Source organism: Schistocerca serialis, chromosome 6 (genome assembly GCF_023864345.2).
Source record: "Schistocerca serialis cubense isolate TAMUIC-IGC-003099 chromosome 6, iqSchSeri2.2, whole genome shotgun sequence".
NCBI lineage: Eukaryota > Metazoa > Arthropoda > Insecta > Orthoptera > Acrididae > Schistocerca > Schistocerca serialis.
In genome coordinates, this window is record NC_064643.1 from 623,287,535 (window position 1) to 623,299,649 (window position 12,115).

At 39.1% G+C, this 12,115-nt stretch overlaps 1 protein-coding gene across 3 annotated transcripts in view; it reads right to left on the reverse strand.

Moving 5' to 3' along the window:
* Nucleotides 1-12,115, reverse strand: part of LOC126484412 (E3 ubiquitin-protein ligase mib1) — a 631,979-nt gene that overhangs the window by 296,191 nt on the left and 323,673 nt on the right. The window lies entirely within an intron of this gene.

A 12,115-nucleotide genomic window follows, 5' to 3' on the forward strand; every position in this document is an offset into this window, starting at 1 on the left:
CTCTCTTGTGACAAGGTATCCGACAACTATTGTAACTGGTCTTTAACGTCACTGGCACTCGTACGGAGTTGACGTCTGAGCTCGTCGTACACTTTCTATCGGGGACATATCTGAGGAACATCACCCAGACAATTCATAAAAACAAGTGCCATGTATTGACGAGCTTCGTCCTGTTGAAAAATGGCACCACGATGCTGTCGCAAGAGAGGTAACACACGAGGACGCACAATGCCCGCGATGTACCGTTATGCCTTCCGAGTTCCCTCAATCGCTACCAGCAGTGACCTGATGCCATACCTGATGACACCACACACCATGACACCGGTAGCAACATCGTTGTGCCTCTCCAAAACATAGGACGCCGACGTACTAGCTGTCTGGTGTGCATGATATATGAGACAGTGGAAATACCTTGAGATTTCAAGAGGACTGTAACAGTTCCAATTCCAAATACGGAAGCTGCTGACAAGTGTGTATACCATTGAACCATCAGTTTAATAAGTCATGTCTGCAAAATACTAACTCTAATGCTTTACAGAGCAACGGAAATTCTGGTACAACCTGACCTCAGGGAGATCAGTACGGGCTGTGGAGAAATGTACGAACACGTGAAGCAGTGCTAAGTCTTGTCTTAGAAGATAGTGTAATGAAAGGCAAAACTACGTTTATAGCATTTGCAGATTTTGAGAACGCTTTTGGCAATGTTAACTAGAGTACACTCTTTGAATGTAGGGGGGATAATATACAGGGAGCGAAGGCTACTTCCTACATGTACAGAAATTATACCGCACTTACAACAGTCGAAGGACGCAGATGGGAGGCAATAGTTGAGAAAGGAGTGAGACAGGGTTGAAGCCTATCTCCCATGTAATTCAGTTCGTGCATTGAGGTAAAATGAAAAGGAGGAGGAATTTGGAAAGAGAATTAAGTTCAGATACAAGAAATAAAAATCTTGACGTTTGCCTATGACACTGTAATTCTGTCAGATACGGGAAAGGACTTGGAAGAACAACTGAATGGAATGGACAGTGTCCTGAAAGAAGGAGATAAGATCAACATCAACAAAAGCAAAACAAAGGTAATAGAATGTAGTCGAATTAAAACATGTGATGCTGTGGGAATTTTATTAGGAAACGAGACACCAAAAGTAGTATATGAGTTTTGCTATTTGGGCATCCAAGTAACTGATGACGGCCCAAGTAGACGAGACGTAAAATGCAGACAGGCAACAGTAAGAAAAGCACTTCTGAAAAAGAGGAACTTGTTAGCCTCTAATATAAATGTAAGTGTTAGGAAATGTTTACTAAAGGTATTTGTTTGGAGTGTAGCCTTGAATGGAAGTTAAATGTCGAATATCAGAGTTCAGACAAAAGAGAATAGAAGCGTTTTAAAGGCGATTCTACAGAAGAATGCTGAAGATTCGATGGGTAGATCAAATAAGTAATGAGGAGGTTCTGAAATCAAATGGGGAAAAAATATAATTATGACGCAACTTGCCTAAAAAAGGCATCGGTTGATACGACAGATCATGAGACATGACGGGTCATTAATTTAGTACTGAATAGAAGTGTAAGAGATAAAATTGTAGAGAGCGACCAGACTTGAACACAGTGAGCAGGTCCAAATGTGTCTAGGTTTTGGTAGTTATCCACAGGATGGGCTGGCGTGGAGAGCTGCATGAAATCAGTCTTCAGACTGAAGACTACAACAACAACAGCAACAACAAATTAATCAACCCATTTATCTTCTGCTCTTTATCTTGAAAAAAACATAGCATATGCAGTTCAGAACTGTAAAAGGTTTCCTGCCAGTATATGCCTAAAATATGACGATATGCAGATATAAGAAGTTGACAGTCTTAGTTCTTGGGATTACAGTTCGATGACAAATTTAACTGGAAGGAGCATACCACAAAGCTGCTGAAGTGCCTAAACAAATCTCTATTTGCTCTGGGAATAATGTTAGCCATAGGTCATATAAAAATAAAAATCTAGCGTACTATGCTTACTTTCATTCTGTAATGTCATATGGGATTATTTTCTGGGGTATCTCATCAAGCCAAGCTAAGGTTCTCAGAGCCCAAAAAAGTGCAGTACGAATTATTTGTGGTGTGAACTCAAGAACATCCTGCAGAGTGCGGTTTACAGAACTCGGTATACTAAACACTGCTCCCAATTTATTTCCTATATAGAATTTATTCCTTAACAAAATTCTTCAATAGAAATATTTTTTTTTTCAAACCAACAGCTCAGTTCATGGAATCAATATTAAAATAAGAATAACTTTCACGAAGATTTAAAGTTGCTTACTTTGGTTTAGAAAGGTGTCCACAATTCAGCAATACACATTTTCAATAACATGCTAGCACCCATAAAAAGTTTAGCTAACAATAAAGGTCAGTTTTAGAAGGGTCTGAAGAATTTACTGAGGGTCAAGTCCTACTACACTAATGAATTTCTTAGCGGAACCGAATGATAAACGTATATTATTAATAATAATATCACATAAGAATGTGTACAATCTGACTTCCATACAAATTTTGTGCAGTAATGCGACCACAGTAATAGGTACAATAATTTTTTTTTAATTTTTTAATTTGATGATGCGTTGCTGTAACAGCCCAAGTGCACCTAAGTGTACTGAACATATAATATTTGGTGACAAGTTTTAAGCCTTTTAAATGTAAATATGGTTAATAATTTTTTTTACCGATTCCACATCCACAAGGACAATTTCATTTGGGATCTGTGCAAGGTACATTACCATATCTGCTCCTATTTTGTACATATTTATTGTGTATTCTTGTTTTCTGATATATTACACATCCCAGAGGATATCCTCATTACAGATGAATTGGAAAGAAAAGTACATCTAACCCAGTTTACACCGTAATTGACTCAAACAGCTAATCCAGGGGTCACAGGACATCATTAATGCGCATCGAAATACAAACTAGTGCCAGAAACATCTTTTCCAGTTACCAAGTGTGGCTGAACAGTGAATGCGTCAAGTAGTTGAATTTTTAGTACTCTTATCTTTCTATTTTCTCATTCCTAATGCACAGCGAATGGTTGAGAGAGATATGAAAACATATTGTGAGACAACTCTTTTGTGATATCACTCGATGACAAAAATCATGCAGCTGTGTTTATAAGTCATAAGTCCAACATCAGTCCGCTTTTTTCTTTAGGGAAAAAAGGAAGTATCAGGTGTTATGATCTCTGAGGCGCCACCTTGTCGGTGTGATTAAAAATTAAGTCACATCGCTGTATTTAGGTGAATATGCTACTAAAAAGTAGAACAACAAAACCACTACAGCTTCAAGTACATAATTATTAAAAAAGCTATAAAATGTTAGTCTTTCTCAGTACATAAAAGTACGAAGGGTAACAGTAAATATTTCACCATGTGTCTTGAATCAAAGGTTGTAGTCATAGAGGTATTACATGAGCAACAAGACACAGACAATCACATGAAACGTATTATTCACTTTTGCCTCAGAAGCCTGAAATCTGCAGCGGACAGCCGAAGTTTAAATCAACTGTACACAAACAACTGTTTGCATCGTTAGCACATTAGCACGTCACGTTTAGCCAGCATTCAAACATTAATAATTAGATAGAAAATTAATAACGACTCTTTTCAAATTGCAATCAGCAGTGTCGTCAGAACTTTTTGCCTGACATCCAAAATAAATCTCTCACGTTCAAATAATCATACTAAACAATGTCACTGTTTGACAACGGTTAACTCGCTTTTAAAACGAGCGCCGTGTAAATTGCCATGAAATGGGATAGCAGTGATACGTGTTCGTTATCGAACAGCCAATAATGAAAGCTAACGATCTACTCACCGAGCTTCTCTACTAGATATTCTGCGAGGACACAGGGGCAGTTCACAAAGAGAGTGAGTCACCCATTCAGGAGTGTATCTAAACAGCCGCAATAGTAATCAAGAGATTAACGTAGCTGCACAAGATTTAACTTACAAAGGTAGCCGCCGGCAATTGTGAGTTCCGGATTTTGATAAAATTTCGTAAAGATGGTCGTAACTGTACAAAGATCTATAGCTATCTCTTAAGACTAGCTAACTGACGAACAATACGCTCAATACTCGTTAATCGCATCAAAATGACGAAGCAGAAATGTCACTTTGACCATGACTACACAGAGTACTCGTAGTGTAAAGGAGGGCACAAAACATTCCAACAAAAGCAACGACGACTGTCTTCGGGTAAAAAGGATGCACTGAATTGCATAACAGGTCGTAAAACAACCTACTATGGCGATCTGTATAATATGAAAGAAATTTCTACAGAACACACAAAAAAATAACGAGGCGCCAAAATGTGTAACTACCTACTGCAGGTGAAAAACACATTTCACTAAGTGAAATGAACAAGAGACTTCATTGAAACCAGCTCAACGGCTTTCTGACCAACAATTATTTCTTCTTTGAGGGTCAAAGACACAAAAGTCATCAAGAATTCAAGTTCAGCAATCAATAAAACACCTGTCTTTCCAATCTTCTCCACCCTTCATACGGTCAACAGCAACTGTTTGACCCAGAGAGAGGGTGTGTGCTATCGTTGGAGTGTGTGTGTCCTGTCAGGTTATGTCACTGATTTGGCGGCATCGAAGAAGTCTCATCCGGTGATACTGATAGCGTACAAAGACGTCAACTACCAATGAGACATGGCTGTAAGAAAGTGGCCACAGAAAATTAATCTGAAAATAGCAAAACGGGTTCATTAAAGATGTCACAAAATTCTAATTTTGAAGCAAAATAAAAATAGGTTAAAATGGCGAGAAAATCAAATCGTATAGTCACTTACTATTATATCACGCTTGTTCAAATGGCCTAGACAAGAAAAATTCAAATTTCACTTCTTTCCCAAAGGTCGCAACAAGTCTACTGCAGGCATAGATTCAAAACAGCTTAACCGTGGAGTAATGGAAACAGTAATTTCCGAATTTCGAAGTATTAACTAGCGAAAAGTCATTTTCCTTCTATCCTAGAACATAATTTCTAATTTTTAAACCGCTGGAACTCACAAATATCACAAAATCAGTTTGTGTAAGTGCGTCTTACCTCTGCATCGGATTCATAAATTTTGGTATCTTTTATCTCTTTGATTTACATAATAGTTATTTAGGTAATTATGCTCATAATAAACTTGGGGATACAACGAAGTGACTGGTAAAAAATACAATTTGGACCCTGTCGAACAGGCGTGCTGAGAGGAAGTAATTTAGTTGTTGTTGTTGAAGTGTGTGGAAGTCTTATACAACGTGGTGTGTCAGATCACCCCTACTTACCACCACCACCACCACCACCACAACCATGGCGGCCCACTGCTGGGACTGCATGATCTATAAGGGGGCGTGCAAAAGGAAACGAGCCGGAGGCATAATTACAGAAACCAGTACCTGTATGTTAGTGTTATTGACCCTGGCTGTAGAGACATTTATCCCACGTGACACGAGGCTGTGAAGTGCTGTCTCATAAAATTCCCAGGTCTGCGATGTTAATCAGTTACGCACGTGCAGCTGGATGTCGTCGTCCATGATGAAGGTTACGCTGGTGTTCTTCTTTGACCAAGACGGCCCCTTTCTGATTCACTCCCTGCAGCACGGGACAACAGTGAATACCCAGCGTTACTCGCAAACCTTGACCACCCTTCGCCAAGCGATCAAATCAAAATGATCAGGCACTCTCACCCGTGTGGTCAAACTGCTCCAAGACAATGCAAAGCCTCATCCGGTCAACACAGTCGCGGTACTCCTGCAGAAATTCAAATGAGCGGTTCTCGGCCACCCTCCATATAGTCCGGACCTCTCTCCCTGTGATTACGCCATTTTTGGTCCCCTTAAAAAGGCTCTGAGGGGCAAACGATTCTCCGCGGACGACGTCGTCCAGCTGTACGTGCGGAACTGGTTAACATCCGCAGCCCCGGGAATTTTATGAGACAGCCATTCACCGCCTTGTGTCACAGTGGGACAAGTGTCTCAACAGCCTGGGTCAATACTTCTAACACACAGGTACTGGTTTCTGTAATTATGTCTCCGGCTGGTTTCTTTCTGAACGCCCCTTATACTTCATACTCCGTGCCCTGGCCTTCATTTGGTGGTGGTGGTGGTGGTGGTGGTGGTAGTTGACGTTGACGTCGACGTCGTCAGAGTCTGAAGACGGGCGGGCAGGTGGGGCAGCGAGTAGTAATTTTAGGTTGTTGCAAAGCTGGATTTTGCAAAAAAGATATCTGAATTGATTCAGAAGGTTTACAGGGAACAGCATTGGGTCGATCAACTGTTTTTCAGTGGTGCAAATTTTGCCTGAGGCCCGGCAATGGTAAAGATCGACGAATGCAGTGATTGGCAGCAACGGGTAGGGCCAACGAGTGCGTCGCAGCTATCGCTGAACTGATTAAAAAAGATTGGAAAATGATGTGTCAGACGATAAGTGAGAAGTGAAATATCAGCAAAACAGTATTTTTGTGGCTTCCGCCTATAGATTTGGAAAGCGGAAGCTACGTGTACAGTTCGTCCCACAATCTCAGACACGAAAGCAAATGAACGATAGAGACTTGTTATCAATACCTGACAGTGATGTCAACTTTTCTGACAAGATAATTACTGGTGATGAGAGTTCTCTTCACAGCCTTCGAAACTAAACACTAAAGCTCCGACTGAGTCGCTGTAACATCGGCAAGAACGAGGAACAAAACGTGACACGTTTAAAAAAATGCAGAGGTCGGTAAGTCGAATCCATCGAGTGCGCTCATACCTCTTGGTATTACTCTTGTCATTAATGCTACCGTATTTCTTGTTTCCCCTTTTGTTCCCTGGGCTCTAAGAACTTTTCTTCACTGAACAAAATTTACCACTTCATTAACTTTCGCCACCGTGCCTCTAGTTCCCATGAAAAACTTCAGTTGTGGAGAGTGAGATGATCATTTCATGCCTTTTCGTGATTTTTGCATTGTTCCACTGTTTGTATTGCGTATCTTCACAAGAGTAAGGTAAAAGTTGTCTGCCTGGAGAGACAGATGGTTTTGTTACCAATAAAATTTTCTATCTGTTGTGTTGGTACGTGCTTTGCAAGAACTTAAGTGCTAACGTAGTTTGCAAAACAATTTTCTTTATGTACTCTTTCAATATCGCATTGCATGTGATTCGTTAAAACGAATAAAGCAGACCATCGCATTCTCAAGGTTGCTTACTTTGAATCGTCTGCTGCTGACGATAGTGCATTCAAATTTGGTGAAGGCTTATAAACAGCCTGCTGCCTCGTTTTAAACAGTTAAAGAGGATCTTTAATCTGGTCAACGCACTTACGATGAAGCTGTTATGAAAATGAGAGTTCTCAAGGATTTAAAGTACTGGTTATAAAATCTAGACACTTAACAAATTTCGCGCCGTCTGCTATTAGCACGTCCAAGAAATTAGAGACTGGAAAAAGTATGGTGTTCATTGAAGATGTTATAGCAAACATCCACTGGTACACTCCCATCCTCTGACGATCACAAATCTGATCACAGAAATAACATTGGAAAAAGTGCATTTTTTACTTTAAAAATTCTGTGTTTTAAGAATAAGTTGAGAAATTTCAGCCGACCTATCACATTCGTAGTGTAGCTGTTCAAAACCCTTAAATCGCGCATAATTACGTAATCTATTCTTTCTGTTAGCACTAGATATAAAATTTTAAACAACCCTATGACACTTTGGGTAAAACAATAAAAGATACTCCTTTGTGTTATTCGAAATTTTGTAGTTTCTGCTCTTAGTATGTCCAACTAAATTTTTGTTGAGTAATTTGTAAATACAAAATACTGGTCACCGAAAATGTGCCTTTTCTGTAAAATAGTGTTTCCTGAATCAATGTACTGTTCGTGACACCATCAAGTACCAGCCCAAAACACTCCAAGAAATCAGCCGGAGAGCATCAAGAGCTGCAAAACTTGTGATGGGTCGAAATGACCGTGTCGTTAGCTCTGTTACCTACTTCTACACTTTTAAATCTTCCGGAAGTACCGTTGTTCCCTGCAACGTAACTGGCTCTTTCTTAAAGCCACTTCGCGATTTACAGCCCATAAACATCGTCAGAATTTCATTTTGAGGAAGATCGCCTTATTTTATAGAGTTCCCATGCACTAACATTGGAGATTCAGCCGGATACAACAAGAACCCTTTTTCGCATTAGAATAGATTGCTAAGAAACTCGTAGAAGTCAGGGGTAGACGCGTTCTCGTTGCGTGCGAAGAGTAACAATCACTTGGTCTTTTAGCTATTCAGCAGGAGCACATTACCTGGTGTTAAAAATGTGAATATTCATAAGCTGTTATCATATAAACAACGCAACTTTTTCCTTGCTACGATGTAGTAATGGATCTTATTCTAGGCACGATCAGTTTTAATTTAAAAGCATCTTGAATGACTTTGTTGCCCAACATATATTTAAGAAAATGGTATCTTGATAGTTTTTGAATGAAACCTTGTTACTTTTTACCGATTACTTGCTGAGGAAATGACCAGTCCGAGAAATCATGTGTGTGCAATGTTACAAAAATTGTTTATTTCCAATAAAATTAGAAACTATAACAACGTTTTATGTGGACGTCCAAGGTCACTATTGCAGACATTCTCAAAAGTGACACAGTTAGCAACAGCTTTTTTTCTTTTATTCCTTTTTAAAAAAAATCTTCTTTTCTAAAGCTGAGGAATTATACATAATCACATCACCTACATGTTCGACAACTTCAAAGAAGTGTAACTTCCACGCATCTACAGGGGTTAGCGATTTTATCACCACCCTGTGGAGATAATCGTCTTAGGTTACGTTATCAACTTCTCATCATTTTTCTCTGCCTGTCGACGCCGTTACAGGAACCTTGGACAGCATTCCTTACGTCACGATAGGATGTGTATATTTTATCGCAGGGCTACTGCAAAAACAACGCGGCAGCAATAATTGAGTATGCCACAGAGTATTCGTTCCTTCACATGTTATTGAGACTTTTCGCAGAAACGTATTATGTTAAGTTCCCCTACTTTCGCCTTCTTAATTTTATCGGTCATTTCTTTCTCGCTCCGTCAAAACTTCTTTCTAAGCCGTTTATCTCCTCTGAAACAAATCTACTTTCTCGAAGGCAGCTCTTACAACAGCCTCTTTCAATTACAGACTGTGCACTTGTTATTTTCATATGTCCATTATTGTCTCCGTTGAAAAGCGACGGAACGTAAAATGCTTCCATTTTCATCCAGCTGTAAACTCGTGGTATAAAATCGTTTCTTACATCGTTGAAATTTTTTTTTAAATTTCAACTCTAAAAATATTAACATCTTCAAAATAGATGTTTCGGTTTTTATATATTGCCCTTCGTCGTTAGTATCTGTTCCCGAGAAAAGCACCACTCAAATTAAATGCTGTCGTTTTATACTTATAGTTTTATCCCATATCAGACGTCTAGTGCATGGCGAAATGCAACCGTAGCCAACATTATTCGATCTCTTCTCTCTAACTGTCCTGTTTTATCGTCCGTAAGCCTACACAAAACCCTTACAACTTCGTTCTTCATGTTATCTCCTACTGAACGAATTAATGAAGACACTATAATTACCTCCACATCAAAATTTTTTGAACCATCTTTCATAAAATTAACTATAAATTCTACTCGACTGTCGGCTATTTTATTCTTTGCATGAAACTATTGCAGTTTTATTACTTTAGGTAATTATACAGCAACTATCACAAAGGTGCTCTTACATCTTGCGGTACGAAACCAGCAATACTGCACTGGCGTAACTGTGTAGTTCCCAGAAACAGAAATAATATCTCCATAGTATGCATTCATAATGACTGAACTAGGTATTACAAATGGCCTGTTGCCTGCTTTCGATGATGTAAGGTAACTGATGTTAAATGACTGGTTGAAAGTACCAAACATTTCGAAGTACCTCAAACAGGAGGCCGTGCAAATAACTTATTAGTTACTGATCAATATAGGGAGAACAAAATTCGACGATGCGTGAGAAGTATCGAGTTGGACCGTTTTAACAAAATACACGATCGTTTTAAGGAATTTCAGTGAGAAAGCACCATTCTTTACTTTCACTGACGTAAAAACCTGATCCTGTATCCTGATGATACAAAAAAGTCATTTTACAATAAATATGGCATTCCAAAAAGTGTTTAATTGCTTTCTACCTACTTTACTTATTTACTTTAAACTACCAATGCTGTTCTCCTGTATTACCTAAGTTCTCGAGAGCAAAATATGTTCTATCATCTTTTTCATTTGACTGATGCGAAGCACATAGTAAGACAGCATTTAAAATTGGCCATAACTGATCCACAACAAATTTCTATGTAGATCACTTCTACACCTGGTGTACACGGATTCTGTACTCTTCTAAACTACAAAACATTCATGGCGGGAGCAACGAGATGTCTTCAATGCTCAAGCGAAATATCCATTTCTGGATGACTGAAGGGGTTAGAATGGAACGAACGCCAGAGTTAAAGAAAGCGAGAAAATATAAATATTGTTTGTGTCCTACAAAACAACAGAAAAAGAAACAAGTATAATGTTACCTATTCTAGTAAGTTAAAACTTCGATGTAAGACGAAAATCACAAACTGATTTCTTGCTGTTTCACAGCCTGGCAAAAATGTGCATCACTAAGACAAATTTAGCATCAAATACATCCTTGAACAACAATAGTTTGTTAGGCTTGTATGGTAGAGACACTTTTAAGGGCAAACAAGGGGGAAAACATTTCTCAGGCAGTTCAGAAACGAATTCGGGAATAATCCGTGAAAAAAATAATAAAGAAAAAGAAAACGGGCCACAGATTCTTTAAATTTACGCAAAGAAATGAAAATGGTTCTAATACTGTCACAGTATTTCTCGAGAAGAGATGGTGAGTACTTAAAACTAAAACTTTAAGATTACTTCAGGTTCGATGCACCTGCGAAAAACTGAAGAACAAACGAAGCTAAGGACTACGAATATAAGAAAAATATAGATAACACTTCCGCGGCACATTATAAAAGCTTATCTTTTATTTATCGCCTTACCTACACAAAAAATAGTAGCAAATGGAAGGTGCATTAAGAGGTGTCACACTTGGTTAAAAGAAAATAATACGTAGAAAGCAGGGCTGCGTCGAAATGGATTAAACTATGGCACTCACGAATATCGAAAAATGTGTGTGAAGGTATGAACAGCAACAGGATACTGAAAATGATGAACGTAAGACTAAAAAATGAAAGATTAGCAACGCATCATAGATAGTAGTTTCAATAAACCACCTCAAAAAAATTAACTAGTTTTCTATTTTCTTCATAACACTGAGATGCATACGATAAGGAAACGTGGAGGGAGCATTAGACATTCTAATGTATGTGCATCAACTTCCGTAAGTGGTTCTTTATAGGAACAACGGCTCTTGAATCGTAAGGCATGTGCTACTCAAAGGAGTGCCGGCACGGAGCAGAATCTGCCCACGTGGGTAAGACAGAGTCCGTCACCCTGCAATAGGCGGTGCGACATGTGACGCCACTTCCTACCAACGTTACTCGTTAAAGTGTTCGCCATGCAGCAATAATCTAACGCTGAAATTATTGGAGGTAATTGTAGCCTGTTTGTATAAAAGAATTAAGGCTTGCCCATTAAGTTCTGAATATTCAAATGTCAAGTAGAGACTGTAAGACGTTTGGAGTAAATAGAATGGAAACGATAAAAAAACTAGAAACCGGTTAGATATCTGAATCGCTTGGGCCGTCTGTGACCATGCCACAAAGACCGTACCGCAGATTATCTTACAGCGTATCATTGCGTTGGACAAAAATAGAGAAAAACCAGAAACACAACACATTAGCATGCCTAACACAGTGGGAAGCCCGTTGGCATCCAAAACAGCATCCAGTTGAAATCGATAAATACAGGTGCTGTATGGTTTTCAAGGGAATCTTATCCCATTCTTCGTGCAAAATGGTGGCAAGTGCGAGTAACGATGAATGTGGATAGCGATCGCGCACCCTTCTCTCCAAAGTAGACGACGAAGGCTCAATAATATTGAGATCAGGTGACTGTGATGGCCAGGAAAGATGC